At 35.5% G+C, this 25,568-nt stretch overlaps 1 long non-coding RNA gene across 1 annotated transcript in view; it reads right to left on the reverse strand.

Annotated features, from left to right (window-relative positions):
- Window positions 1–361: 361 nt before the first annotated feature.
- The window catches only part of LOC141584262 (uncharacterized), a 175,599-nt gene continuing 150,392 nt past the window's right edge, over window positions 362–25,568 (reverse strand). The window contains exons 2-3 of the long non-coding RNA XR_012517183.1: window positions 3,863–3,963; window positions 362–612 (exon numbers count right to left, since the gene is read on the reverse strand). This is a non-coding gene — a long non-coding RNA (uncharacterized LOC141584262). The remainder of the gene's footprint in view (window positions 613–3,862; window positions 3,964–25,568) is intronic.

Here is a 25,568-nt window from a genome sequence, read left to right on the forward strand (position 1 = left end):
CCTTTATTATTTATTGCCTCTGGGCAAAAATTCAAATCAAATCTCAGCATAATCCAAATGGGGAAGTATAGTCCCTTCTTTGAGAAAAAAAGTCACTTTTACACCCCAAAAGTGCTAAATCTGGTAAAAATGTAAGTGCAGAAATCAGGAGACTATATACTAGAGTGCTTTACAAGGATGTAGGACTAAAGGGCAAAATATAAAGGGAGGTAGTTTATAAAGTGGTCAGAAATATTTATCAACATGGGAACACTCTCCCATGACAAAGAGTTCAATGCCGCATCAGTCTGCTATTGTTACAACCAACCACAGAATCTCAGTGATATACTACAAAGAACTTTTATTTCTCACTTTGCTGAGGTTTGGCTGATACAGGCTGAATTTGGCAAGGATTGCTCCAACCTATAGGTTGAAGCGAGATCTTCAACTCTTGTCTTTCATCTTCTTTGAACCAATGGTTATTTAAGGCATGGTCTTCTCGTGACCAAAGACTGGAATTTAGAGGACCAGCCCAATTGTGCATCCATACTTCGAGCCTCTACTCCTACCATGTTCAATAACATCCCAATGGTTCAAAATAAGTTCTGTGGCCAAGTCCAATGTTTTAAATATCTAAAAAAAAAAAAAGAAATTTTTTTTACATATGACATAGTTGTCTACCTAGAAAACGAAAGGAAGGTATAGATAAAATATTAAAATAATAAGAGACTACAGCAAGATGTCTGGGTACAAAATCCATATACACAGGAAATTGCATTATTATTTGCTAGAAAACAATATTTTAAATATAAACTATAAAAATATAACATTTACAGTTGAAACAAAAAGAAAAAATGTAAAGATAAAAATCAAACAAGAGATACTCGGAATATGTATGGAGAAAATAGTGAAACTTTGAAAAATTGAAGAAGACCTAAATACTTAAAAAAAAAAAAAAAACTCATGTTTAAGGTGGGGATACACAAAATCTTAAGGATATAATTTCTTTTCAACTAATTTCCAAACTTCATTGAAAACCCAACCAAGTTTTAAAACACAAGCAAATTTTTCTGGTGATTTTATGAATAATTCTATAATTTATACACAATGGAAAAGACTCACAAGGAGCCAGAACATTGAGAACACAACAAAAAGAGTAAGGATAGAGGTGAGATGTTATAAAGCTAAATAACAAAGCCGTAATATTAGAATTGAGATAAATAATTTTATCAACTAATCAGAATAAATTGTCCAACTTAAGTCTCACATTGGGGGTTAGGGCAGCTGGTCATCCATATCAAAATACAATTAAATCAAATCTTTACTGTATGTCGGTCACATCCACCCTCTCACGAAAGAGTAATCCTGATGGATTAAAGACTCAAATTTGGTAAACAAAATTTATAAATTTTAGAAGACAATGCAAGAGGAGATTATCACAAACTTGAGATATAAAAAAATTTATGAAATTATATGGAACAAAACTATTAAAAAGTTGATAAATGTGAATCTATTCAAATTATCTCCATTGGTCAGAGTGAGTTACCATGGGCAGGAATTCTCCCAGGTCACGCATACACGAGTACCAAGTGAGTTCCCACGCTACAGTGTCAGAGAATTCCCAGGCAGAAAACAAGGGATCAGAACCACACGGTTGGAGGAAATGTATTAGCAGCTGCATTCACACAAAGCCGTTTACATAGCATGTGGAACTGGGCACTCCATCAATGGCTGGATAAGAGGCAGAATTGAAAGTATATAGGGTGGTGTACAAGTCACCTCATGAAAGTTAATTTTGCTAAAATTAGTCAAATTTATTTTTGTTTATTTAAAGATTTTTACTTAGATAATTTATATGGATTATTTAATAATTCCAATACCTCAGGTTGATTGTGATCACTACTGAAACCCACTTATAGTGGTTTTTTGTGCACTTAATGATCTTTGATTCTGACCTTGATATGATTTGTCTTTGTCCATGAAAACTGATGGTTTAAATTGAGGATGATTACCTTGGGAGAATACTTAAGTTTGTTTCTATTAGAAACAGGAAGGTATTACTGGCCTTGGACAACTTTGTCTTCCCTGGGGAGTTCTTGGGTTAATAATCCTAGAGTTTGATTCATTTCACCCATTTTGTTCAGGGTCCAAGACATATTTTCCCAAATGTAGCATGAAAACAGGCATGTTCCCTAAAAGCAAAGTTATTTTTGAGTGTGTTCATGGTTCCATTTTCAGCTCATGTTTTTGTGTTGGGGGTCACAGTTTCTTTAGAGTTTTTCTTTATTGCCTGCAAGTATGGAAATATGATAAAAACGTTTTATGGGGAAGTTATTTTTTTCCCCTATGAGAATCCTTCAGAGTATCTCGTCTACCATACTGACAAAAGCCGAAGTACTGAATACATAATTTTGGACAGAGCCTGGCAGCTTGTAGTTGGTTGCCCTCAAACTACATTAATGCCTACTTTTCTTTACATAAAACATGCCATGTTTGCTGCTAGCTATGCATTGCTCCTTTTCATCATTTAAATCACTTTAATCACTTCAGTGTAGAATTTTCAAATAATCTTACAATTGCTACAAGATAAGGTGGCATGAAAGATTGCCAGTGGTTTTCCCACTCTTTTCCTGAAACTACAGCTCTTTCTCTGTTTTTATATTAGGGGAAAAAAAACAAATGCCTAGTGTTTATAACTTATACCTTGATAAATTAAACGATATCACAAGATAAAAACCAAGAGCTGACCACAGCGCTAGTAGAAACAGTTGATAATTTGGTCAGCAAATTCCAAAATAGTTGCAATTATGTTTTTACTTTGCAATACTGGCCCATAGCCAGATAGAAAAATGCACGTCATTTTGCTATTCAAGTGCAAGCATACATCATCTCAAGCTTAAATCACATACTGAACAATGCCATTAAACCACTGTAATTTTCCTGCTTTGCTGGGGCTCTAGAATATAAAACATTCTTGGCCAGGTATGGTGGCTTACACCTGTAATCCTAGCACTTCGGAAGGCCAAGGTGGGAGAACTGCTTGAGCCCAGGAGTTTGAGATCATCAGCCTGGGCAACATGGTGAAAACTTGTCTCTATTTTTTTAAAAAAGCTTAAAAAATTATTTTTGAAAAAAGGCAGAATATAAAACATTCTCTCTGTCTCTCTCTTTTACATTCTTGAAACCACAACTTTTAAAGCCTGTGAACTTGTAGTCAGAAAAACATAATCTACCATCATGCTTTTTCCATTTTATTTCACAAATAAAACAAATTGTGAATTTAAAATTTTGGCTTCATTTAGAATCCTAAAAGCTAAGAGCAAACATTTTTCCCCCTCCACTGCTAGTTGAAAGCATACTTTCTAAACTCTTGTTTATTCAAGTAAGAGTGCTCCCTTGTAGAGTTCCTGGTCATATTTCGCTAGTAGTTTAATTAAACTAAGAAAAGAAGTGAATAATGTGATCAGATAAGAATTTAAAACTTCATATTTCATGATCTCCTAAAAATATTTTCTATACCACTTTTCTCCAGCTTTGAGTTAAATTATGAAACATTCATAATTTTACCTTTTAATATGTTTTTCTTACTTGAGAAGAAATAAATTATGAAATATTCATAATTTCACCTTTTAATATGTTTTCCTTACTCAAGAAGATGAGACAATGAGTTTATGCTTACAGAAATGAACTCATTCTGTAAGCTTCTACTCCAAACAGAGGTAATTCAAATAAACATTTCCACTTAAAAAAAAGTTGGACAAAATACTTCTGGGTATATTCTCAAAGGAAATGAAATCTACTAAGATAATAAAGAATTATTGGGACAGATAATGGAAGAGGATAGAAGTCTGGGAATATGCATCTGAAAGTTGAAGCTACTTACCCACTGAGAACACTGCTTCATTCTGGATGGGGCAGCTGTAAGGCTGACCTGTGCATTTGACAAACCAGCAGGACCAGGGATCAGAAACTGGAGTTCAGGGCCTGCCAAAATGGTAAAGTCCTGTTAATTCTCTCTGCTTTTGCTTCACTATATCTTTGAAATTAAGAGTGAACTAGAAGGAAAGAGATCTTCACAGTTGCCAGAACTTAGCTTTACATCGTGAAATGCTTGAAATTGGACTGAATAAATCCCACCTTGCCAGTTCTGCCCAGATGTCTGGCAAAAGCAAATGTAAATCCTCCCTGAAGGAAGATAACATCATTTGAAGCCTCGAATCAATTTCTATAAACAATTTTACAAAAGCAATTAATGGCATGTAACAAAAAATAATAAGTCACACTAAAAGAAAATAACACACCTAAGGAAAATAGTAGAAATAAGAATAAGAAACAGAAATTTGTACAAAATGAAGACAGAAGACGCCGACTATAAAATAACTGTGCTTTTTATGTTCAAAGAAATAAAAGACAAAATTGAGTATTGAAACTGGAAGTTATAAAGAATCAGATAGAAAATGTAGAATTTAAATGACATTTATCAAGATTAAAAATCAGTGCATAGGTATAACAGTAGATTTGACCTAGCAAAAGAGAGAATTATTGGTAGCTGTAAAATAAGAAAAATAAAATCTCTAGAATAAGAAAGATAAACGGAGAGGGATAGAGGGAGAAGAAGAGAAAGAGAACGTAGGAACGGTGATGGGAGATTTACAGGAAACATTAAGAATTCTAATGTGTAAGTATTTAAAACAACAGACATAGAGGAAAGGAAAGCAGAAGAAATATTTGAAGAGATCATCACTGAGAACGTTCAAAAACTGACAAAAGGTATTAAACTACAGATTCCAGAATGCTTACAAACTCCAAGCAATTTTTTTTTCTTAAAAAATCACACCTAGGTGCAAACTTACTGAATAGAGAGAGAGACAGAGGAATAGAATAAATATCCTAAAAGCAGAAAGAAATATAAGACAGATTATCTTCAAAGACACAAAAAGTACACAGAGAGCTGTCTTCTTAACAGGCAAAAAATAAAAGCAACAGAATGAAGTAATATAGCTATAGGTCTGCGGAAAAAACCTGCTAAGGTACAATATTATACCCAATAAAAATATACTTGAAGAATAAAGGAGAAGTAAATACTTTTTGTACAAAGAGAAATCAAGAGAATTCCTCTTCTAAGCACTTGCACTAAAGGGTAGTCATCAAGCATGAGGAAAATAAGTTCAGATGGAAGGCTGGGATGCATGAAGAAATGGAGAGCAATGAAAAGGGCAAATATATTGGTAAAAACAAACATTGATTGTGTATAATTACAATAATCTAAAACTGAAATAGTGAGACATTGGTAAAAGGATAGATTAGGTAAATGGATGAGAATGAGAATCACACAAGTAGACGTGCATATATAGATGACTGATTTATGAAAAAGTTAGCTCTATAGAGCAATGGGGAATAAAATGTGTTGAGACCATTGGTTATCAATATTTTAAAAATGGAAGTTGTTCCTCTACTTCAATAGATATACATAGAAAATAATTCCAGGTAGATTTTTAGATCTAATTGTAAAAAGCAAATAAAAACAAACATTCTAGAAAATACTATAAGAGAATATCTTCATGATCATATAGTAAGAAAAAACTTTCAAAAGACAGAAAATTCACTAACCCTATAGGCAAAGATTGATAAATGGCCTACATTGAAACTAAAAATATCTTTACCAAAAGACAGTTTCAAGAGAGTGAAGAGGCAAGCCAAGGCTGGGAATGGTATGTGCAGTACAAGCATCTGACAAAGGGCTCACATACCAAGTCTACAAAAAACACTTAAAGATAAATAAGAAAAAGGCAGCTCAATAAAAATAATGGGCAAGAGATTTGAACAGGTACTTCAAAGAAGAGAAAAATCCAAAGCATTCAATAAACATCTGGAAGAGGGTTCAATTGTATTAGTAATATGGTTTGGATCTGTGTCCCCATCCAAATTTATGTTGAATTATAATCCCCAATCTTGGAGGTAGGGCCTGGTGGGAGGTGATTGGATCATGGGTGCAGTTTCCCATTGTTTAACACCATTCCTGCTTGTGCCATCATTGCCATGGTGAGTCCTAGTAGAGATCTGGTTGTTTAAAAGTGTGTGGCACCTCCCCTCCTTCCTCCTGCTCTGGCCATCAGTCCCACTTTGCTTTCTGCCATGAGCAGAAGCTTCCTGACACCTTTGCAAAAGTAGAGGTTGCTATGCTTCCTGTACAGCCTGCAGAACTATGAGCCAATTAAGGGTCTTTTCTTTATAAATTACTCAGTCTCAGGTATTTCTTTATAACAATACAAGAATGGACTAATAAACAGCCTGCAGAACTATGAGCCAATTAAGGGTCTTTTCTTTATAAATTACTCAGTCTCAGGTATTTCTTCATAACGATACAAGAATGGACTAATAAAATTAGCAATAATTAAAATGTAAATAAAGCCAAAATGAATAGCTACCTATCCACAAGAACTACTAAAAAGGAAACAACTGATAGCCACAAGTATTGGTGAGGATGTGAAACAAATAAAACTCTCATTCCCTGATGATTGAGTTGTAAATTGGTATAACTTCTTGGAAAACTGTTTGACATTATTTACTGATGTTGAACTTACACATAACTTATTGACTCAACTATTTCTACCCAGTGGCAATGAGTGCATGTACTCCTAGAGACAAGCATGAGAATGTTACAGTAGCATTGTACCTAATAATTCCAAACTAGAAATAACTCAGAAGTCCATCAGAGGTACAAGAGACAAAGAAGTTCTGGTCTAGCCATACAATCCTGAATTATTTGATGAACAACTAAAAACAACATTGTGTATGAATCTCACAAACATAAAGTGAAATGAAAGACCCCAGACTAATAGACTGCATACTCTGTGATTCCATTCAGGTAAACTTCAAAACTCTGTCACTGAAAGAGAGTGTTAAAAGATGCATGCTAGTACAGTTTATCTTTGAAGACAAGCATGAATGTCATTATCATAAAAATGATAGTAATAAAAATTTTCAGAGAAGGAAGTAAGGGATAATGACTAAAGTACACAAAGGGCTTTTTGAATTCTAGAAATTTGCTATTCCTACTTCATGATTACAAGGGCATTCACTTTGTAATAAATCACTTAACTTAGAATTTTTGTTCTGTTTCTGTTCTATATATGTGTTTATACATTACAGTAAAAAAGTTAAAAACTAAACCAATCTAAACTAAACTAAATAAAATTAATATTGGCTCAAGAGTCTACTTTTTCACAAGAAATCATCTTTTGTGATTTTTTTTTTTCAGGAAGAGAAAGAGTAGAGAATTGATACGTAAAGTGTAGAATTGTTATCTTGAGAAGAAAACGGTTTATACATTGTGAATATAACAGAAGTTCGTGTGCTTGTGGTTTTGTTTCATTTTGCATTGTTTTTAACAGTTCCTACAGAGATCAGAACATACTGCTTGAAGGAAACTATTTTTTTTCTTTCTTTCCTTTTCATACTTAGAGAATACAAACTGAAGAAAAAACAAACGACTAGAAAGAATATATTGTGATACAAAGTAACTGAAATTCAGTATGAGAACGTGTTGACCTCTCCCTTTTCCTTTGTGTTGACTCTTAGTTCATTTTAGCAGACTGCGTTTGAGTTGGTACCTTCTGTCTTTAGTTTTCTCCTTTTCTCTTAGGCATTTCTTCAAATTACAAGTACCCCCAAACAACCTTAATTCAAATGTCTTTAATTATAACTTGAAATGCATGATTTCCCATTTTCTATTGCTTTAAAATTTCCCAACGGTGATGACTTCACTGCTATTCTGAAGTTCAAAACCACATACATAGCTACTAATCCATGGTGGATTTGTGCCAAGTGTTACTCCTGTCCTCCAAACTCACAGCATTGATGAGATTGGGATCATTAAAATCCCTCAGGGATGAGAATTTTACACATTCATGCATGTCTTCTGCTCAATCCTTCTTTGCTCAAGCACAAAGGTTCTTTTTGAATTATGCTGAACATGGAGTTGGGTTATTATATTGATATGGCAGTTCTATCTATGCTCTCTTGCCCAGGACATAGATATCTTGAATAACTTATGACTAAAACGATTCAAGCCAAAAGGAGTTCTATGAGAGTAAGTCCTGTGAGATCTGACACCTATTAAATAATGTATTAACACCCCAGTTCTCCACAACACCCAATTAATTGCTAAAACCTATTAATTATTTTTTATTGAAAGAAAGCAAGCCACCATCATTTCTTGCTCAAATGACTGTCTAGGCTTTCTTACTGGTCTCCCTGGTGCTAATCTTGATCTCTTTTGAATGATTACACTAAAGATAAAGATATCCTCTTATTCACTGTTTAAAAGTTTCTTCCTTCCAAAGTTTCCCAATGTTCTCAGCATAAAGTTCAAATTCATTAGCAGGACTCCAGAGCCTTCCTAATTGGGCTTCTGATGACATGAAGATGCTCTGTGAGCCAGCATCTCGAATTACTTCTGTCTGCCCAGAATGTACCATATTCTCTTCTCTTTCTGTGTCTCTGCACTGTTCCCCTACTGAGAATGCCACTTCTATGCCTTCCCTCTTCCTCTCAGAGCTTCACATGGTTAACAGCTATTTCCTATTTGGCCTTTCAGTCTCAGCTTAGATGTTACTTTTTTTGGGTCTCCTTCTCTAAATACCCAAGTCTGGATTACATACCACCCACCATGTGTTTTCATAAGACCCTATACTTAGCCCCATAATGTTCTTATCACTTTGAATTAACTGTTCATTTCCTTTTCTGTCTAAACCACAAGTCAATAAACCCTTCGAGTGCAGGACTTTTATCTGTCACACAGCTAATACCAATGGCTAGCTCTGTGCTGGCACAGACTGGGTACTCTACTAAAAATAATAATTCAGTGTTGGATGAATGAAATGGTTCAGTTAAATGTGGGTTTTAAAAAGCTGTACTATTGTTCAGTATTAAATGTAGTTAATATTAGGTAACTCCAAATGGGAGAATATTAAGAGAGCAGAACATACAAGTAGCTGCTTCATTTATGGCAATGATACCATAAACTATAAACAGAAGGGAAAATGTTTTAAGGAGGTACTGAAAATGTGCTTCAAGTATCTTGCCAAACATTGAGAAAACCATGTTAATAGGCATTACCTCCAAAAATGGAGGTGATGCATTTCAAACCCCAAATCAGAACATATGGTTTGACTAACAATTTTTTGGAGCATGTACATCTATTTACATAGACACTTCAAAATGTTTTAAAATATATCATATTTAATTTGATGCAGTGAATTACCCTTCTTGAAGATAAATTACTTGGGAAAAAAACTATGCTAAAAATCTGAAATATGTGATTTTTGAATCTATGAGTTTAGAATGTTTTTAATGAGAACATGTAAAGTAAATAAAAAATTTACGTCATAAATTTCAGAGATAGGGCAGACTCTGGGATTGGCTCAATTCAGTGACTGCATCTCCGTTTCCCTGCTATGCCTTTAGCTCCCCTTGCCTATGTGGGTGCATCCTCAAATTGGTATAAATGGCAATAGCAGTGCTAGGCCTCACATTGGCACACCACAAGGTATTTACAGGAGAAGAGAGCACTCTCTCAGAAGAGCCTAGCCATCTTTCTTCATGTCAAATTCAATCATATATCACATATAAAATGATTGCTGTGGCTGCATTGATTTAGCACTGTTTCTGAACCTGTCCCTGTGGCAAGGGTATTGGGATTACTGTTTTTTAGCCATAAGCTTCCTTAGAAGCTAATGGACTGCCCAGAAGAGATATGGACAAATAAATAAAGTCAGGACATTCCCAGGAAGGAGAAATGGGGCAATGGTTGATGGAGAAGACAATCAACAATTTCTACTCTAATGAAGAATAGTATAATTGTTTTTTAATTACATTTTCAATTGTTTTTTAATAATTTTAATAATTGTTTTTCAATTATGCTATATACAGAAGGTATAGAAAGGGCATATCTTTATGTTACGTAGATTTTAGCAAAATTAAAATTGAGCTAAAGCTAAAGCTAACTTCAAAACTTAAAGGATCACATTTTAGCACATAGTATGTATTAATCCAGATAACACATACAAAGGCTCACCATTTCCCCTTTGGCGAGTAATAAACAAATTAGAGGACAAATTCCCAAGGCAAAACACTGTTCTAACCCAAAAGAAGTATGGGCATTTAAAAAATATTTTCTGACTGGTTAAAAAAAAGTTTGTTTGAGTAGAGTATTATTAATAAAATATGTATACATGGAAGAAATGTTTACAATTTTTAAATTATGTATATATTTTTATGGTCAAAGGACGGAAGTAGACATACCTATGTTGTTAAGTGCTTCAGTCTTTTGTTTCTCAAAAAAAGTAAAAAGCATATATAATATACAAAAATCTGTTTATGTGTCTTGATTAGAAAATGCATTTAAATTGCGTATTCCAATTTTCTGGCTTCCCTAAGAAAATCATAACCCAAATTTTACAACATGAGCAACATAAAGACAAAGCAAGGAATATATACAACTCCTTCTTAAACTGAAACTGCCTTAAAGCACCAAACAAATGATTTGCTTTATGGTGTGCCTGACTTGGCTGTACTAGCAAATTCAGCCTGAGCCACATGCCCCCAAGATCATCGCTTTCTGCCTTTTCCCACACACAAAATCTCATAATATGTGTAGTATGATTGGTAACTTTTAAGTTAGAAACATAAAGGAAATTTGAAAGCCATCTTTATTTCCTCCATTAACTCATTATTTATATTGAGAATATTTTCATTTTGTTTAATTAAGGTATGCTTTAAACTTTTTATCAAGAAAAAGCAAACTTAAAATGTAATACATTTTACATTATAACAGTTTGCTTTAATAAATCTAGTCTCTCTTCAAATAATGTTGGGGTTATATCATCCTACGTATATTAAACCAAAGTAAACATTAACTATATATATAATATATATATATATAAAATATACATATATATATATATATATATATATATATATATGTTCAGTTCAGGAGCCTAAGTAGATAATATTTTTAAATAAACAATAATATAGAACAAAGCAGGCATTTAAGAATTTTTCATATATTAAATTGTATTTTTAAAAGAAATAAAATGTTACATGTTAAAATGGATATATATATACATATTTCTTTTAGGTTCTAAACAGAAAATTTCCCTGTGTGTATGTGCGAAAAATAGAAAGGAATCATGGTTAGAAGATCTTCAGTGAAAGTAAATTTATTATTTTCCTGTTTTCACATGTATAGCGTTCACAAACATCATCCCATTAGAAGAAAGACACATGACTTACAAACTATTTTAAAAGTAGAACTTCACAGCTTCTTTTAGTGGCTCTAAACTGTACTTATTGCCAGGTTCACTGTGGTTACCAAAACCTTGTTTTTCTAGGACTGAAAGTATTTTGTTACTCAAAAACCATGTCATATTATTTACATAAATATGAATAAATTATATTTATCATATAATTTAGATAAAGAGAGCTTAGGCCAAAATCAGAATAAAAACAGGTTATTTGCACTTGAAGCAACATATCTTTGAAAAGCCCAAAAATATTTATAGAACAGCCCTCCTCACGATGCTGTTCTAGCCTTGACTCTATCGCTCTTTTCTTAAGAGTCTTCAACTTTGTCTGATTTCCAATTGCCTTAAGTGTTTGTGCTGCTATAACACAATACCATAGGCTATTTATAGGTAATTTACAAAGAATTGAAATATATTTCTTTGCAGTTCTAGAGGCTGGAAAACCCATGATCAAAACAATGGCATCTGGTGAGGAACTTCTTGCTGCATTCTTGCATGGCAGAAGGTGGAAGGGCAAGAGAGATGAACATTGTATTCTCACATGGAAGAGCAAAAAGAGACTGAGTTCACACCCACAAGTGCTTTTTATAATTGCATTAATTCATTCTGCCCTTCTGACCTAAATGCCTCTCGAAAGGCCACACCTCCCATTAGGAATTAAGTTGCATTAGGAATTAAGTTTCTAACACAAAAAATTTCGGAGGGAGTACATTCAAACCATGGCACCAACTTTCCAATTTATGTCTCCTAAATAAGAGAGGAGACTCTGTGAAGTTCTTAAAATATCATATAAATGAGGGATAAATACAATAAACACAAAACATTAAGAAAGGTGGTCTGCCACTCAAAAGGGGGGCCAAATTTTTCTAATTATTCCAATGTTGCTTAACTATGTGAGACCGTAAAGATGAGACTCCCCTCAATTTGGTTTATAAAGACAGCATAAATTTATTCCCAGAACCTGTGTACTATATTCCAAAAAATAAAATAAAATTGAATGTGGAATTATTAATGTAAAATTATTGTTTCTAATTTAAAGATTACAGATCTTTAAATGGCATTTGCCTCCCATTACATACTGACATGTAAATAAACAATAAACAAAACTAAATTAAAACTTTGCCTTGCTTAGATATGATAGTATTTAATCAGAAAGAAGTCATTTTTGGCCGGGCGCGGTGGCTCAATCCTGTAATCCCAGCACTTTGGGAGGCCGAGGCAGGTGGATCATGAGGTCAAGAGATCAAGACCATCCTGGTCAACATGGTGAAACCCCGTCTCTACTAAAAATACAAAAAATTAGTTAGGCATGGTGGCGCATGCCTGTAATCCCAGCTACTCAGGAGGCTGAGGCAGTAGAATTGCCTGAACCCAGGAGGCGGAGGTTGCAGTGAGTCGAGATCGCACCATTGCACTCCAGCCTGGGTAACAAGAGCAAAACTCTGTCTCAAAAAAAAAAAAAAAAAAAAAAAAGAGAAAAGAAAGAAGTCATTTTTCAGGGGTTTAGCATCAAGAAACTAATGCAGTCCTGCCCTTTTGTCCTGGTTCTGAGATTTGAGTTTTGGCTCAGTTTTCTGTGCCTGAATCTTGTTCTACAGTCTTCCCAGCTCTGCCCAGCATCTATCCTTTGAAAAGCACTTCTGAATTTGAACACCTTTGCTTAGTTAAGGTCCCCAAACTGCTGACACTAATCCTGAGGCTGACTGCCTTTGACTCACCTTCAGGTTGGAACACCTGGATGCTGACTTATCTGAACTGGCTGATGTCAGAGCTGTTACTACCTCCACTCTGCTGGACCAGACAGCATCTCAGAATATAGCATTCAGTCTGTCCCTTCACCATCTGACTAATCCTCATGGCTATTTAGGTTCTGGGTATCAGTCCCTCCAAGTCTGACTCCTTTTGACTACATTTAACCAAGCAGTGCCTAACAATGACAGACTATGCTTATATATTACCTCCCTACCCTTAATAATCTTCATATCTGTCCCCATAATGACAGCTAAAAAAAGAACACTGATGTGACACTACTATCAAGAAATCAATTTCCCCATGGAGACATACACACACATACACAAGCAGATACATACATATACAGACACACACACAGGAGACTAAATGACAATTAGCCTATAACTTCCTAAATAGGTAGGATTACCTTAAATATTAATGAAACCTATCAATAGATCAATTTCCTCATTCCTCAATAAGTTATGGGGAAAATGACATATTGATAGGTTTCATTAGTATTTAAGGCAGTTTCCTGTACCTCGTAGTACCTGGCAGATGCTTGTTCAGTAACTGACAAGCTATATGCCCTGCTTCAGCCATGGCCCTCCTTGCCATATCCTTCTTGTATTTTCTAATGACATGTCTAGTTTTCCTAACGACTTTGCATTTCACTGCCAAGCCTTTCTATGCCTATGACACTTTTTCTCCTCAGTTCTCAGAAGTGAAGCTTTCTGGATGAAGTTCTCTAGAAAATCTGATACCCATTGTGGTCCCACTGGTAAAACTAAAATGCCTTAAAAATATTAATTGAGTTCATTAAAAACTGTTAGAACATTTTATCTAATATGCATATTTCAAAATACATTTGAATACATACTAATATCAGTTGTATCTCTCTTCAGATTAAAAGGCACATTGTGTTTATTCACCATCAAGAAATCACTTAATATGTCACTTAGAGGGATTAACAAAATGTTTCAGGGTACTAGCGAAATGTCAGGATCAGTACTGACACACACAAGGAATGTTTCTGTTTGAAATATGGCAATACTATTAGGAGAAGAGGCATGTGAAATTCTATATGCTACTTTATTAATGTGGGCAGCAATGCAATTTCTCAAATAGTAGTTTTGTCTGACTTTCAGCATCAGTGGCAGTAAATTCAAGACACATTTCATTATAATTTAATTTATAGCATGTCTGAATCAAGTGTCACCCATCATTCCCTAACCACCTACCACCTACACATATATTTTCACCCACCCATGTTTGCTTATTGAGGCCAACCTATCATATCTTGCTAAGACTGTCTTCCTGAGCACCTCCTGAGTCCCCATTTCTCACAGCCCTCTCCCTATTTTGCCTCCTTTCATCTGTTTGTTTGTTTGTTTATTTATTTATTTATTTATTTATTTATTTTCAGACAGAGTCTCGCTCCATCACCAGGCACCAGGCTGGAGTACAGTGGCACCACCTCAGCTCACTTCAACCTCCGCCTCCTGGGTTCAAGCAATTCTCCTGCCTCAGCCTCCCGAGTAGCTGGGACTACAGGCGCGCATCACCAGGCCCAGCTTTTTTTTTTTTTTTTTTTTTTTTTTGTATTTTTAGTAGAGACAGGGTTTCACCTTGTTGGCCAGGATGGTCTCGATTTCTTGACCTCGTGATCCGCCTGCCTTGGTCTCCCAAAGCGCTGGGATTACAGGCGTGAGCCACCGTGCCCGGCCTCGTCTGTTTTCTTTTGGCCCTGCTCTCTGCGCTTTCTCTCATCCCTAAGCTACCCGGTTCCCACTTCCCAGTGCTGAAAGTGGATGGACAAAGGCAAACTGACTTTGAAACATTTAGGTGGATTCCTTGCTTTAAAATCTTTAACATCATGAAGATCTGTATTGCTTTCACTCAAACCCAAAAACCATTCCAGATTTATATAGTTTTGTCTTTTTCAGAACATCATATAATTGAAATCACACAGTATGTAGCTTTTTCAGACTGGCTTATATCATTTAGGAAAAAAATTTTCTAAAGCAAGTAATTAAGATGTAATGCATTTAAAGTTTAGAAAAATGAATATAAATGTTGAGTATAGATTAAAGTTCATAAGCATCAAATTTAAAATACATGGTCTTTGTAGCACTCAGAGGCACTGGGATGGATAGAAAATACCCAACAACGATCCTTTGTGAAAAAGTTCTTAATTTCTAACCCTGTAAATCAAGGCAGGAACTGTCCGCAGGAGTACACTGGCCAGTCTTAATTGCTGGGGATGGCTGGTCTAACGGGAGAGGTAACTTCTAAAGAAACTAAGATTTATCCACAGCTAGAATTCAAACCATTTAAGGGATATGGTTAAGAGAGTAATTTCATTCTAAATTTGTTATTTCAATACCAGACCTTTTGAGAAACCATATTATGTTTAAAAACCAAATACCCATAGGTATGATACAGTCAAAAATATCCTCCGCATGGCTTAATAGCGTTCTATTTAAAGTGCAAAAATTATACCACACAGAAGCATGAGAAAGAAATGTAATGATCAAGCGGTTAAAGGGAATGTATTCTACTTAAGGACAAGCGATTGTTTCTTGAAAAACGGCATTTAGACAAACTGCAAGTAAAAATATATTTAAGACGTTAAAAAAATTTATTGTTAAACCAACATCATTAGGTAGAAGAATGTTATTTAATTTAATACTGGAGTCTATAGATAAAAATAAAACCTTATGAATTATTCAAATAGAAGATACAGGCAGTATTTTTATTTTAGACTCTTAGGTACCACTCACACTACTGTTATGAGTCAACTACTCGTATTGTGGTATACTTGACTCATGCCAAAGCCAGGAAGTCCTGAACCAGAAATCTTCCAAGAAAGCCTATTGTTATGCGATATTTAATCTGATCTTTTTGGCAAGTAAAAACTAAGAATAATTTTGGACTGGGCTTCTGAACTTTTTGGCTGCTTATCTAAAGCAAATAGAACCAAACTCCTGAAGGCTTTTGTACTTAAAACAAACAAACAAACAAACAAACAACGAAACACTTCTTTAGGGGAAAAAAGATAATTGTTTTGTTCCTTTAAAAACTATTTCAAAGAAGATTTGAGTTATGCCTTCTAGATTCGGGCCAGAAAATTCTATTTTTTATTATAATCAGAGAATAATAAGAAACAAATATCTATGGGCTTCTCTCAGAATAGGCATATCTTTCCCAAATTCTTTAGGATGTCTAGAATAAAACTATGACACTACTAATGATTATTTAAATTTGAAAGGCTTTGGGAACGGAGAGGGCAAAGCCTAATAAGAGTTGTCAAATTATCTAAGATTTTGTCTAGTTGAAACCTTTGGAAATTACTTTTAGCCAATGGAATGGAGGGAGTTTTTTTTTTTTTTTTTTTAAATAAAAATTTTGCATATTTCACCTACAAATTTTTTTAAATTATAACATAAAAAAGTGAGAATATAGGGAAATGGACACCTATATATTGTTGGTGAGAGAGAATAAACAATTCTTAGAATATTTTAGTAATAAAAGTAAAAGCCACTAAATCATGTGCATCTTCAACTCAGTAATTCTATTTCCACTCAGGGAATGGGTCCAAGGATTTAGTTTCAAGAATATTCATCAGAGCACTTACAACGGTAAATACCAGAAACATCAAAATGTCCAATCACTTGATTTTAATAAATAAAAAAAGAACATAAACAATCCTTTTAGACCTTTTAATTTTGCCTATAACTTTATTGGGTAAGTGCTATTGCTACTCCCACTGAGGAAATTTACATGTGAGGAGATTAAGTACCTTGCTTGAGTTCATATCCCCGATAAGCGACAGAGCTGGGATTTGAATCTAGGTTACCTCAGTCCAGAGTCCATACACTTAGTCACAATGAACTATGGTTATGGCTAATATTGACTGAGTTTCTACTGTGTCCATCAAGCTGAGCACATTACCTGTCATATTAACCTCTCTAGTTCTCACAACAATGCTATAAAGTAGACATTCATTATCCATATCTAATTTGTAAGTAAATTGATGTCATTCTCAGTTATAGGAATATTTCTTCCAAGCTGGTTTTCTGCCATTGACCCTTACACCTGTTCTTAGTTTCTGTTAAAAAATAATTCATCAAGCATGGGACGGTAAGACTCCTCACTCTTAGAAAGCCATTCCTCCTTGAGACCTGAGGAGGTGCATATAGACTTGAGTATCTTTCCTTGATTAATTTCAAAATCATTCTCTTAAAAAGATATTTTTATAGAACTACATTGTAAGGAAGTGGCCCTCTTCTAGTTTCATTGAAGATGGGAGAAGGTGGATTAATTTTTATTCGTATCAGCATGTTTCAGCTAGGCAAATGGAATCAATGTGCCTTTTTTTTTTCTTGAGACTGAATCTTGCTCTATCGCCCAGGCTGGAGTGCAATGGCACAATCTCAGCTCACTGCAACCTCCACCTCTCAGGTTCCAGTGATTCTCCTGCATCAGCTTCCCAAGTAGCTGGAGTTACAGGCACCATCCACCACCACACCTGGCAAACTTTTGCATTTTTAGTAGAGACGGGATCTCATCATGTTGGCCAGACTGGTCTCAAAATCCTAACCTCAGGTGATCTGCCCACCTCAGCCTCCCAAAGTGCTGAGATTACAGGCTTGAACCACCACACCTGGCATCGATGTGCCTTTTATGTCATATTTCACTGGTTAAAATCTGTATATTACTTCTGAAATTAAAAAAATTAACATTGAGTTTTTTTCTTTTAAAGTGAATGTACCTAAAAGAAGAAATGAAGAACTTCTTGAGTTAAGAACCAAACTTCTATCTCGAGCTCTATAATATATTCAAATAACAACTGGTCAACTCTGCAGTTGTAGTTTAGCATCATATTTAATGATTTAATATTGCACTTTTTGGCCCAGCTAGTTCTCTTAATTTGTGACCTTTAATCCTCTTTGGGAAATAGCTACAATGCTTTTTGTAAAAAAAAAAAAAAAAAAAAAAAAATCTGGAGAAAGATTATACAGTAGAATAAAAAAATTATCCCCCCAACTCCTTCAACTTTATTTTGAACCCTCATTCTAGCTGATCAAGTCAGATCAGAGTTTGGTCCTTATTAAAAGTGTTAAACTTTGTAACTTATAGCAAAGATAAGTGCAGGAAAAAAGTTTTGCAATTTGAAACATTTTGAGAATCAAAAAGCAAGGCTTTGAATGACTCTGGTAATAAAGTTAATGCATAAATAATTAATACAGAGGATCCTTGGACTGAAAAAGGGAAGAATTAGTTTAAGAGGAAACCAAAGGATTAATACTGTATTAATGAATGTCCATGAATAAGAATCTTGTGCCCTGTCTCCAATTCCAGGAAAAGCCTGTGAGGGCATGAGAGGAAGAGTGATGAGCTGATGGGGGAGATAGAATAAATACCTCATACAGTTATTGTATATTTTAGCATAACAATGATGATTATCATACTTTAGCATGCATCAGAATCACCTAGAGGGCTTGTTAAGCCACATATTATTGAGTCCACACTAGTGATTTTGATTTAACAAGTCAGTGATGGAGCCTAATAATTTGCATTTCTAGTAAGTCTCAGCTGATGTCGATGATGATTAGGGAACACATTTTGAAACCACTGACATAGAGGACTTGTCTTTTATTTCCATGGTGTGCTGAATACTATCCATTTGCCCCTCCAGATCTACTTTCTGCCCTTCTCCACTTTGCTCTGAGTTCCAGGAGGCTGTCCCTGAGCAGTATGAGTGAATCAGTGAATTTCCTTCTCCTTTAGTCACTCATCCATAAGTTAGTGTGTGAATTGAACATTAGTTCAATTCATTTGAACTAATGGAGGATACTAACAGAAGGGAAAGAAGAGAATGGCATTGGATATTTATTCCCCAGGCTTCCTCTTCGCCCTGTCATGGTAGATTGACTGTCTCTCTAAAGGACACAAAAAATGTCATGAGACCCTTTCCAGCCTTCCATAATTGTTCTCTTGACTTGATCCTTACACCAAAGGTTGGTAACGGTTTCCATTGCCTGTAGCCCTGGGTTCCTCCAAATTCCTTATTGTGTTCCCAGAAAATGCCCAAATACTTATAGACTCTTTTTTAGTCTCATCAAATATTTTCAGCATAACAGATGTTTCCTGTCAATATTCTAATAAAGGAGGATAAGTGGTCATGCTTAATCAACTGGTTCCCCTACATCCAAAATGTCTAAGATGAGAGGGTCTACAATAGCTCTGCTGAGTTTTTTGCAGTCCTGAACTTGAAAGCTCTATATGTCTCTCTCAAGAATGTGAAGAGAATGGTCCTGGAGAAAGAAGGGTCCTTATTATACAGTGACAGAAAGTTTAGTAACACTGCCACTAGCAGTATTGTGGAAGGCAGAAAACCAAGTGCATCACTTAAAACTGTATGTAAGCATGCCACTTCAAGAGCAGTTGATGACCAGCCATTTTGAGCCACCAGACAGAATGCAAATCCCTCTGCTCAACTGTCCTCTCAAGTAGCTAAAGAGATTTCAATGCAGTGTGTTGAAGGTGCTGCTTTGTTTCTTCTGATGCATATATTAGAATGCAAGACCGACATGCTGAAGGAAGAACTATTAGCAAAATGCAGCCAAAAATTGTTGCAGTTGAATATTCCCAATTCTCTAAGTGGCTAAAATTAAAACATTAAGAGATGAAGAAATTGCCCCTGGATGTAAGGATCATCTCCAGAGTACTATAAGAGGAACATGGACCAAACACAAAGCTGAGGGTGTGACTATAAAATCTCTTACGACTTCATAAAGAGCTAAGGCATTGTCTCAGAACACCACTTGATCATACAATAGGGCTTCTGCCTAATGGAATGAACCTCAGTAAGACATTAAATTCAAATTAAGGTTAATTTGTTACTCAACTTTAGATAACTAATTGTAGTATAGCGTAAAAACCATATTGTGGCTGTAAGATTAATGATTGTCATGAGGCCCACTCAAACATCTTGCAGGGCTGGCACTGTGCATCACTTAGCAGTGTGATACAATGTGGCCCAGGGATTTCCAAGAAACCAAGCCACCTCAGCACAGAAGCAATTCTCATAAACCTTAAAAGAAAGCTTACCCTTGCAAGAATAGCTTAAATTCTCTTTATGAAAGAAACGTCTGGTGACTGACCTAGACCAAAAACCTTCCTAGTCAGGCAATTCTCTGACTCCCGACTGTATCTAGTTCATACCACTGGGTTGCTCCCACTCTCTGTCTTGTAAAAGCACTATATGAATGGCTTGAACATCAGATGGCACCTAAGACTCCTCTCTGACACAAATCGGACTGATGGGAAAAAGTTGCCCCTAGGGAAACTGATTAACTAGGACCACCCAAGAGCCCCAGACATGACTACTACACTGTGTTGTTGAAATTTGGGTTACTTTTCATTGCTGTTTTGCATAACTAAATTTGAGTCCTGAGAATGCACATCTACAGCATTTTAATATCTCAGAGGAAAACACAAATTCGACTGGATCAAAACTGAATTCTCATTCTCTGTCTCATCGCATGAAATAATCATCCATCTCCTCAGTCACTACGTAGTCCCTTCTTGCAGCTCTCAACTAACACACACACTTGCATTCAGTAACTGGATATCATAGATTCTGCCTCTTTAATGGTCCTCTGCTTTCATTCATATCTTCGTGAAATGCTTTCTGCCTGGATTATTGCAAACCTGACTGATCTGATGGCTTAGTTTCTCACAGATCCATCCACAATGTTACTACAAGAATGACTGTCCTAAAATAAAAATCAGGTTATAGCCCTTTCCTTTATAAAGAACTTTATTGGTTTTTGGGAGAAAGCTCAGACACAAGTCTTGCCATACTTTGATTCCTGACTATATTTCTGCTTTATCCTCCACAGCCTTCTCACATAGATCCTTTCCTCTGACCACACTAGTTTACAAAACATATAATGTGTTCCTTCTCTGTGCTTTTCATACATACGGCATACACAACAGAGGTTACTCTTTCTTTACTTCTCTCACTAGCTAACTCCTTTTTATAGTTTGAAACAGCACCAATATAATGCCCCAACTTATGGCTGTGTAACATTAATCAAATTATTCAAAATTTCTGAGACTTCATTTTCTTACAAGTGAATGGAGATTATGGTAGTATCTATATTCTGGGCTGGAAGGGAGGATTAAAGAGTTTATCAAAGTGTCCAGCGTCATTGTGTGTTTTCACAGCACCATGAAGAAATTTCTTTTTAGAACACTATGACCTTGTTTTAAGAGAGATGATGTTAGCACGCTAACATCCTAGGATACCACTTGAAATCTCAGATGTATACGTGTCACTTCAAATGCAAACACCACAATCATTCTTCTCAACCAACTATTCTCAGCCATCAGACAGAATTTAAATCCTCTGGTCAACTAATTACTCTCAAGTGTTATTATTCTATATTTTTCCTCTGTGAACCTCCTTCCTAATTCTTTTCAAAATTCCTTTTGAAAATAATGTTTCATCAAAATAAATTTTACATTCCCATATTCCAAAAACACTCCCTCTACAAACTTGTCTTAACTAAAATCTTCCTCTTACCCCAAAGCCTTTTGAAATGATGGGTGTTCATTTTCCCACAACGTGTTTATCAAAACATCACAAAGACAATATTTGCATTCTCCTCTTTCCCCTTTTCTGTGGCTACTTCTAGACCATTGCTTGTCTACATTTACAAAAAGTGAACAAACAGACAAAAAAAAAAAAACAGAAAAACTCTTTAAAGATTCAGACATTTCTTCACAATATGCCGAGTCTTTTTGGATATAGTTTGATTTCATGTTTTTACGCCTTATCGTTTGTTGTCTTTTTTAAAACACAGGTAGCACTTGTTTCTTTTTGGTGTGTTTCTACCATTTGCTGTCATCTGCTAGTTGTTCCTCGTGGTGAATTGCTTACTTAATTGTGTTTGTAATCTGGATTGTGGCCTTATCTTCAGAGAATCTTGAGAATGTGTCTTCCTCCAGAGTCCTGTTCTTTTTACATAACTATACAATTATCATAAAGTGATTATAGAAAGTGAGCATTGTTACTCCTACAATATTGTTTCACAGTTTTTGGCTTCCAGACCCTACAGAAAGAGTAAATTCAAGTCTCAAAATCACAGGGCAGAAACTTATGGATACAAATAACCAAAGAGACTCATTTCCCATCCTCACCCCAGGACTAGACAAACTCCCATGTCATCCTTTCTGCTGTGTCAGAAAACCATGGTTGAAAAATGCCTATCCTGACAGGCAGTTGTTTCTGATCCACCATTTGATTGAGGTTGTAGCCCTGGCTTTAGGCAGAAAACTAAGAAGTTCTATCTCAACATAACTTAAATATCCGCTTTCCAAAGGTATGTAAAAGCCAAAACCTTGGCTACTAAGATTGAAAAATACCCCCAGGCTACTGCAAAATAAACCCTTACTGTTCTGGTTTTCATTTTCCTCTTGGGTTCTAACTTCCAGAGATTTCCTTATATCTGCATAGATGTGCTTATATGTATGTATGCGTTTATGTATGTACATATTCTTGCAAGGTCAGTTTGGCATATAAATAGATATTTGATATATTGTATCCAGCAATTCCAGGTGATACAGAAGGGTTTTCAGGTTATCTAATCTGCCACATTGACAGAAATGGAAGTCTTCTGGTCCATTTCACCTATTTTTTTCTTTGTGGTTTTTTCTTCTATTTTTGGCTATTCAGAGCTTTGACTTTTCACGGCCCTTACTCACAATGACATTCTCTTTACCACATGAATACCATGCTTCATGGATTTCACTATTGATATGCCCAAGATACAAGAGGGTTTGTCTCAGCTAACAAGGATTATTTCCTGCTTAAAAAAGCTTTGCAGGCCATCATTACGGGCTACTGGTCAGACTATAGACTGGCTACCCCAGTGGTCTCCCAACTAGCAAAGGCTGCTGAGGACCCCATTACCCAGATGAAGGAAAGCTAACCATTAACATACTGCTTGTTCTTCTACCGAAGATTAACATTCAAAAGCAGCGCAACTGATTGGTCTAGATTTGTCCTTGGCTAGAAGATAACAGGCCTCTGATTATAGCAGTCAGGATGCTGTTTTAAAAAGGAAAATGAATGTTGAGCAGTGAAATAGAATAAAACATGACTGCATAGACAGCAGTTTCGGTAAGCCATGCTTGTCTGCCCTATATTTGCTTTCTTACTGGGAAGAGAAGATGGAGAGTTACAAAACAGTAGGAACCAAGTATTTTATACAAACTCAAAGCATCCTTTAAAAGAGTGTTAAGCACCACATTTTTTAGAAGAAGCCAGTGCTTTAAAAAACTTACGTGTGTGATAAAGATAGCTCCTGATTCAAATCTAGAAGCAAAACAAACAAGTATAATGTACATGTTTTGTAAATATTCTTAAATCAGCAAATACAAGCCTACCACTTGTTGTAAAACAGAAAGGAAAATAAGTTCTCTGCTCCCACCTCAACAGCCTCCTTTTTTTACCCCTGATTTCTCTTGAGGTTTTCATTCTGCCTCCTCTCAGTTTCTTCATGCTCTGTGCTCATTGTGTGTGAGTCATGACAAGGCTCTCAGAAGCAGGGTTGCCAGAGTGGGGCTGGCATCAGCGATCATTCCTGAAGTGCCAATGGGCATGATGTGCAGACAATTCCAGGCTCTTCTTTGCCTTCACAACTTTTGGTAACAGGTGCAGCAAATGAACTCCTGCCATCGTCTTCCTTAAATGCACACAAATAAAGTGTTACTAAGTCTTGGATGTGAAGTGCTGCCTACTTCCATGAATCATATTTTGTGTTCATGACTCTGCAACTGGGTATTAGTCATTTAAACTTAATTAGTTTCTTCAAAATAGAAAATGCTTGTGCCAATAATTTAATATCCAGATATAATTTATATAGCCATGTAATATCAAGAAAAATGCCAATTTGCATGCTCAACCAGTAACAACAAATATATATTTCTTGCACTCTGCTGATAAAACCCCGAATGAACTCCGAGAGTCATGTGTTGAAACTGGCTGCTCTCCTACATTTGTAAGGGCAGTCAGAATTAAGGGCTGACTTTCAGCGATGCTGAATCCAACCAAGAGCTTGACAAGGCCCCATTCAAGGAAAATGCAAACAGAACAAATCATGCTTCAGGCAACTTGTAAAGTTGTATTTAAATTTAATAATTTTATCAGATTTTGACTAAATGACAAAATTACATGACAGACTTGTATTTTTTTAGGTTCCGAAATCACAACTACTAGGAAACAAGCATGCCACTAGAAATATAAATAACTCTTTGAATATGGTGCTTGGTTTTTCTACAACAAACAGGTGCTCAAATGTGTACAAATGGGTCTCATCCTTAGCTTTATTTTTCTATGCATTTAATATTTGCAGAGACAAAAAAAGGGAAATTTTCATGTGTGGACTGTCCCTGAGCTATTTCTTAAACTATTTGCAATCCTCACAAGAGTTTGCTGAGGATGAGCAAAGTATATTTAAATTTCCAACTCAACCAGCAACACTTTTTGAGTTCCTACTGTGATTTAAGTATATGAAACATCTCCGAAAGTGACTGGAATGTGTTCTAGAAACAAGTGTTTGTTTTTAATTTAATAAATATTAATTTAACATCTACTAATATGGATGTGATCGCTAAACAAAATAAGCCTCTTACAATTTTTCAAAGTAGGAAATGTATTACCAGTTTTAACCATCAGAGTCTCGAATAATTGCTATTTAATGAATACTTGATACAAATATCAGTATATGATGATATATGGGGAAATTATTTAATCTGGTGCCTTCTGAGAAGGGCTAGTGATCTATGCCATAACTGAGCAGGAAATGATGAGCTGTGTTAATCAGGACCACCCTTGGAAACTTGAATTAAGTGATATAGATCAAGTGAGGTAGTTAATGGTGAATATAAAATTAAAAGGGTATGATAGAAGTGAACAGAGAAATCATGATGTGCCAAATTAAAGAAAGGGTGGGTCAAGTTCAAGAAGAATCAGAAAAAGAAAAAACAGTTAGTAAAAAAAAAGATAAAGTACCCAGTCTCGAGAGCTATTTTGGGTTTCTGATGAGTTACTGCTTCAGTTGCAAGGTATCTACTTCCTTCAAGTCCCCTTTGTTTTATTACATTGCTGGGTCTACATGGCTTGAGTCTTTTTTTCTTAGCGAACAAACAAAGAGCCCAACTAAGGTATAGTCTACGCCTGTTAATCCTGAGTATGGTTGCATAATGCAGCAGCTGTCTCTCCAAGAATGCTGGGTCTGCAGTCTCTCTGACAATTAAATGTCCTTTGCATGATCACGCATCTCCTGCTCTGGTGACAGAAGGTGAAAAGTTAAAGCCCTCTTGGCATTAATAATTTCTTCCTTTTCGGTTCCTGAGGCAAAAATAAGGCATCTCACTTGAGTAAAGATGAACCCTACAGCACTTCCGGTGCAATGACTTTACATTTCTCTCTCTGGCAGCAGAGCTAGAAAGTATGTCCTGTTAATTACTCTAGGCACT

The sequence above is a fragment of the Saimiri boliviensis genome, chromosome 4, assembly GCF_048565385.1.
Source record: "Saimiri boliviensis isolate mSaiBol1 chromosome 4, mSaiBol1.pri, whole genome shotgun sequence".
NCBI classification, from domain to species: Eukaryota; Metazoa; Chordata; class Mammalia; order Primates; family Cebidae; genus Saimiri; species Saimiri boliviensis.